General features: G+C 39.5%; 1 protein-coding gene across 1 annotated transcript in view; it reads right to left on the bottom strand.

Annotated features, from left to right (window-relative positions):
* LOC137266039 (transmembrane protein 127-like) overlaps positions 1-7,423 on the bottom strand; it is a 117,391-nt gene that overhangs the window by 108,906 nt on the left and 1,062 nt on the right. The window lies entirely within an intron of this gene.

The following is a 7,423-nucleotide window of genomic DNA, read 5'->3' on the forward strand; positions in this document are numbered from 1 at the left end:
TTTCCGGTTTACAGTATTCCGTCCAAGTGGGCATAAAATCTATTAAATCCGATATTACAGATTTGAAAGGTAAACTTAATATTGTAGAACGCCTGATAATGAAACAGGACATGGGTGAATTGATTAATAAAACTGGTAAGCTCGACACACATATTGGTGATATCGAGGACCGTGAAGAGGACCAGGAGCAAAGAAATAGGAGCAACTATATGGCCATGTGCAATATTGCATAGAGTGAGAACGAAATCTATAGAGAAAATAGGTCAAAGGTATGGGTATTCTGAATGATGTCAGGAAATCCAAAGACCTGCGCTCTCTCGTTGCCAGGGACATTGAGAAATCTCCAAGAAATCTTCAAATAAAACAAGGCCAGTGATAAGACGTGTTGTCATTTGGAAGACAAATGGCGGACAGTGAAGCTGAGACGCGCCCTGAAAGAGAAAGGAATATAAATTGCCAATGACTTGACAAACTTTCAAAGAAAGGAATTGCAGAGACAAAGAAGACTCCGACACACGATGCTACTACATGGGGATCAAGGAGAACCTACGGTCTCAGTCTGAGAAGAGACAGGCAGACCAGAGTCAAGATGAGCGATCCAGACGCCAGCTCAGATCCAGCACTCACACTTCTGACCGGGGAAACTCACAATAAGGGTGGGGTCAGGGCTACATGTTGCCATGCAGTGACTGTCAGACTCTTCATCATGATACCTGTGACCCCTAGGAACAGAGTGCTGATGATTACCGTCATATTCTGGAACATTTCCGGGTTTTATCAGAAACTTACAGATATTGACTTCTGTAATTGTATACCTTCTTCCGACATTGATGGTGTGAAACTTGGTGTGTTAATATAGACTAATAAAATACCTTCAAGACTACCTAATATATAGTTAGGATGTACATAGTCCACATGGAGCAGGTACTCTGGTGGATTTTGGTACTTGTTAATGGTGCAATGTTTCAGAAAAGCTGTTTTCATTTTACTTGATAAAAACTTATTGGGATATGATCATGTTTCACACTACACATATGCCTACATCCATCCAGAGGGTTCAACTTGATATGACAAGATGAGTGCCCATTGTGAAAATGGTATCTCTGTCTTCCAAGACAACTTGTTAAACCTGATAGAACATGGCTAAGTTTCTGCAGTAGTGTCGGTGATGTTAATGCTAGAACAGGAAATAAATGTGATTTTGTAGAAGATGACATAATGGAGTACACAGAGAAGCATAGTGATTCCATGTGGGACTTCATAGTTGATTCATTCAGTCTTGAACGATTCTCCATTGATAATTGCGTTAGTGATTTGGGGAAATGTCTTCCAGGTTTATGCTCAGTTCTGAATATCCACATTCTGGATGGGAGGTGTGGTAGGGAAGCAAATGCTGGGGACTTTACCTTTCTGTGTGTTAATGGCACTAGCATTGTTGTCTGCATTCTAGCTTCGTCATCTCTGTCTGACATTGTTAGTCTCGCTCTGAATCCCCACACCTCACAGTTACATTAATATGGCGTGCGCTTCATAAACATTTGCTGGACAAGAAGATAATGCCAAATCTTTCGGGTTTGTTTTGGATACCAACAAACAACAAACATTTAGAGACATTTTTTCAACTCCATCCAGGAGCTACTTGATAGATCAGTTGACTCAGCAATGATTGATATTGACAAGTTCGTAAACTACTTAGCAGACTCCGTATGTCTAGCTGCTTCAAATATGGAAATAAAACAAAGTGGGGAAATACGACATAATGCCAGGAAAGGAAATACTTTTTAATGGTTTGATGCCGAGTGGGGTCTTTTGAAAAAAAGGAGAGGTGTAGATCCCTAAACCATTTCAGACAAACAGTAAAACCACTGAGAATAGTCGCGAGAATCATATTGCAAGACACAATTGTAACGCTACAGGTGTGTTTATAAGGTAGACGAAATCTCTTAGCGAATAGTGTTCATGATCCCAAACAATTCCAGTTAGAACGTAAAAGCTAAAGTGGTCAGCGTACAACAAATAATATTGATGTCAAATATTGGAACAGTTCCAGACATGCTGTTTATCAAGGAGTCTCTAGCTTCACCTATAAGCAGAGATGGAATTCTTGATACTATTCACCACCTAATATGTAATAAAGCTCCGGGAACAGACAATACCCTCCATGAATTCTTTAAAAGTTCAGCAGATATCTTGATGCCATATTTTGAATTAATATTCAATGTGATTTTTTAAAATGGAAAATGTTCTCAGTGTTCATAAATGAAATAGCGAACTCTCGCTCCAGACCTATTATTTGATGTGAATATAAGAGCAGTGCTCGGAAGTATGGAGCATACAAAACACCGACTTGATAAATGAAGTACACTTGTATGTACATACAAGAAATGTCTTGGAATAAAATTAAATACGACCAGTGTTATGGTTTATGGCGAATCTGGAAAGTTTACTCTTCCATCAATGTTGTCAAATACTTGTTAAGAATTAGATATGGCTTCAGAAAACCCCAAATATGTCATAACACGAAGATCATACATGGCAGTAATGGAAAAACTGGATTACAGGGCTGAGACTACAGCTCTCTAAAGTCGGTTTTGGTAATGTTTGATGTAATAAAATAGTTAACTCACGATGCAATTTTACCATGGCACTGACACAAAGATAGAACGACACCTATGTGCTGTCATGTGGACCGAATCTATATCATCATCACGTAAGTGCTTTTGTTACAAGCTTTTCAAAATTCATTTCAATACAGAAGACTTAAGTAATACACTTCGCTTAGACAATTAGCTCGTAGCGTTGGCTCGTATCCGTAGCTCACCCTATGTTTGTTTCGTTGCAACTGGCCGTTATACATACATCAACCGGGATGAAAGAATTTGCAACTTGTAACTTAGAACTGAAGGAGGATGAATACCAGTTGTTTGTCCATTACGTTTATCACATAGAGAAAAGTATATCCCGTCATATTATTACAAGGATATATCAATATTTAAAAATTGTGCCCTGTCTTGCAGGAATGACTGGATATATGAAATAAAAATCAATAAATACGCTGGGTATGTAAAGCATGTGTATGTTCCATGAAGTTTTATATTGTATTAATAGTGGACTGTACTATAGACCCGTGACTTTGTCAGTACTGAAATATAGGATATATATCAGTGAAGCCACCATGCACCATGTCCTATTTGTTCTATATATTATTATGTGAAACAATATTTTTTTCTAATGCTACAATTTAATGGTAAACGAACGCAGTAATTCTCTTCAATTGATGTTATTACTGCTGAAGGACTCGTACTCTGCCCCAGTCCATGGAACGTTTAACAAGCATTGTCCCTTGTGCCTTCCCTCTGTCTTATCCAACACCACCACTGTCTTCCAACACAAACAACCCAACGAGACGTCCTATTGTTTCAACGTGTGTACCTAATTTCTGCTAATTATCTACTATATCCTTCGTGCATTTACTTCAACTTCCATTATCGGTGTATTTGATGCCCCGCCTGGATTATCACTCGGGGGATAATCTCCCCTCATCCCCGCGTAGAAACACTGGACACACAAGCCATCATCGTTCTTCCCCAAGCTAGAGCGCTGGTAACTCACAAGGTGCGAGCTTCCTATAATTGCTCCGTTTTAGTCGGGATTTGTTGTTTCAGTGTTACAGAGGGTGTTTGATTCATTGTACCGTCATTAGACTGATGTTTTAACGGTAGTATGCAGTAGATGTTAATTAGTTTGTGTTTGTAATCAGGCCATTGATGGTGTGTAGGTATGTATACAGTTTGGATACTGTAGAGGGCATCATTAAGTAGATACTGTTGTAGAACACACAGGGCAGTCACTACAAGAAACCGAACACTGTGTAAAACAGGAAGACATAGACACCACGGGTAAGGATTCAGCTTACAAGACGTTGTAATGGTTTATCTACATCCAGAATCATGGTTACTTCCATCAACACCTATCAAAGATTCAGATGTGAACCACCTGTTATTGTTTGTAGTCCCGCGTACATTGTTGCACAATATCATCTCTTAAGATACCATTCAAAATGTAGGGAATATTCCATTTTGTGAGCATATCACAATTCAGGACACTGTATATGAGGAAAAGTAATAAATATATTGATACAGATCAATTATTTCCAAAGAAACAGACTAAATTGTCCCATTTCCCTTGATTCCTTAGCATTTTTTCAATTTTGTAAATCCAATATGCCCTACTTTTTGAATGGCATCATGTAAATTTGGACTCTATTTATAATAATGTCAATATCTGGTTTCAGTTTAAAATGACTCCATCTGCAATGTCCCTGATGAACACACTTTCCCTTGATAGTCCTGATGACGTGACGTCTGGTCGTCTTTCTATTCCTGAAGATGCTGGCGTCTTGCCTCGCAGCCTCACTTTCGATGATGACGATGACTCACGTGACAGCGGTTTCGAATCTCAAGGAAGTGATAGTGAGGTAAACGTCGAAACTGTGTTGCCATTTCCACAGACCAAGAAAACATTATTTAGAGTTGGTAGATATGTGTAAACACACAATACACATCCTTATGTTTACCAAGAACAAAGCCAACAATGTACATTGAGAAAGCATCACAGTAATTCCTAACATAGGATTCTGAGTACTCTGAGGGTTAAATTAGACTCCTGGAACCCATGCTTGACTCTAGAGGCGATTACAGGGATCTGTGATCTGTCGGTGTCATGATGGACTGAGCGTTATCTTAACCCGACTATATCGTTCCTCATGTGAGCAATCACTGGATTTTCTGGTCCTGGCGGGAATTATGGCGGGAATATTTGCTACCTTCAACAAAAATGAAACGAAATCTATTCTAATTATGAACGTTTTCGCCTTCTTTATTTTCAGGGATCCCCACTCAAATGTTTTCTGTCGAATGGAACAATCACAGACTTCAGTTCAGTCAGAAAATCTTTATTCTCACCAAAACGGCCACGTGATGAGGATGAAAGCCCCGCTGCTAAGAGATATAGATGTGATGACGTCATGTGTCGTGAAGAGCAATACTTTTTGGAATCCCCCGACTCCATGAAATCAGCTGTGGATAAAATGGAAACGGAAATCAATCTGATTGGCGATGGCTCAAAGGTAATAATCTTCGTATGAAAATCAGAATCTTTACTGAACTGGGTCACTCTGAAATGGTTCACGAGATCTGACGCTCATTTATTTCTGTTGGTCACATTTGATTGTGTAATAAAGTCATTATTTCTTCTCCACAGTGTCACGGACTCCCGACCATCACAGGCCGACACAAGGATCTCAAGTCAGTGTCTCCTCGCACAGTCAGTCAACTACTGACAGGGAAATATGATGACGTCATTTCCGGGTACCAGATCATCGATTGTCGTTACCCATATGAATATGAGGGTGGCCATATAGAGGTAAATACAAGTTAGTTTTTGACATTTTTACACTCTTATGCTGTAATATGTCGACTGTAAAGATCATAAATATCCAAATAACGTCCAGAGGACATTGTGTCCATCTTGTTATCCCTGAGATCGTCATTCTTACAGGGCGCTATCAATCTCCACAACGAGGTTCAAATCTCGGAATTAGTCACCAGCCTACGAGAGAAGGAGTCGACTCAACGGAACATCCTGATCTTCCACTGTGAATTCTCCTCAGAGAGAGCACCCAAACTGTAAGTCGTCCTTGTGTACATGTCTCTGGTCTCTTTCTAAACGCTATTATATTTGATATACCGGAACTACTAAGGTAATATAGCATGTCCCATATTTCTACCTAACCTTGGCATTGAAACAGTTTTGCGCTGTGACACACAGTTCATACCGACATGTTCCTCATCTGAGCAAATCTTTTTCAAACCCCAGATTGCGTCATCTGCGGAGTTTAGACCGGAAATTGAACAGCGACCGCTACCCGTTCCTCTTCTACCCGGAACTGTACTTATTGGATGGCGGGTACAAGGCATTCTTTGGAGAACATCAGGTGCGTTCACATTTTGCAAAGCGACAATCATAGTTACTGTCGTGTCAACTACGTCACTTCCGGTCTAAGACCATTGTCATTAAACTCGAGTCCCACGTTGACTTCACCTGGAACGAGGAGTCAACTCATAAACAAGTTTTCTCATTTTTTGTTTTGTCATGGGGTATTTTGGAAACCTATTGATATATCAGTAAAGTTTATTTCACCTGAATTACAAACAGTTGCAGAAGCATTGTTATTTACGAAATCACTTGTTCTCCTTTCAGCGACAGTGTCAACCAAACACCTACACTCCCATGCTACACGAGGACTACGCCAGTCAACTACGTCACTTCCGGTCTAAGACCAGGAAAAACAGATACCTGCGTAGTCGGTGCTCAGACATTAATGTTTCTTCACTGAAGTTTGCACTGTAGTAATACTGATATCATTTACTTTTGACATTGTTGATATTTATGCTTTGTTATGTATTTTTAATTTGTTAATTGTTTTCTGCATTTAGTGCTGGCTGTCTGTCTTGTCTTAAGCCTAAATAAAGTGTTAAACATACGCACACATTTTACATGTTACAGGCAGACTTGTTTGTGACCAATGCTGGTGGACAAGCTCCAGTTGAGAGCAACTGTTGAAATGTATATCTGAAATGGCATTGGGGTGGGCTAGTGGTTAAAGTGTTAAGGTGGCTCGTCGCGCCGAGGACAAGGGTTCGATTTCTCACATGGGTACACTATGTGAGGCACATTACTGGCGCCATCCTGCCGTGATATTGTTGGAATATTGTTAAAAGCGGCATGAAGCCATATTCACTCACTCACACGTCCACAGGAGCATAGTTACCATTATGAAAAAACAACAACAAAGACAACAACAACCAAAAAAACCCAAACGTGCCTATTATTGTTAAAAATTTGGCAAGTCCTAAATTTGAACATAAAGTTTTGCAACCTATCGGGCTTAGAGTAAACAACTGTCTTTCTACACGCCTGACCCAGAGCGTCTAGTAAACAATATCCGGGTTCGATCGCACAAGAATTGTTATAATAAACAACACAATTCAAACGTATTCGTTGAGTTGGGACTTATCAACACAGAAGCAAAACTGCATAATTCTCTCGATGTTGGTGAATTGATTGAATGTACGTCACGACAGCTATGTTGTTACTTTCCATAATTATTACATTACTAGTACACATTAGAAGGTTGGCAACACTGGTGCCAGCAGTTTTATTTCCCTTCATGCTCTCTAGTCCTCTCTAATATCCTAACATATAGTGTCTAACTTCAATACAGCCTGAATATGACGTAATATGTGACGACTTTTTGTATGATCTCTTAATGACGAAATAAATAACGAAACTGAATTTTCAACATCCAACGTTTAAAGTTTAAGGACGTTTGACACTGTCATTTCCTAGTAACACTCAAGTC

Source organism: Haliotis asinina, chromosome 15, assembly GCF_037392515.1.
Source record: "Haliotis asinina isolate JCU_RB_2024 chromosome 15, JCU_Hal_asi_v2, whole genome shotgun sequence".
Taxonomy (NCBI): domain Eukaryota; kingdom Metazoa; phylum Mollusca; class Gastropoda; order Lepetellida; family Haliotidae; genus Haliotis; species Haliotis asinina.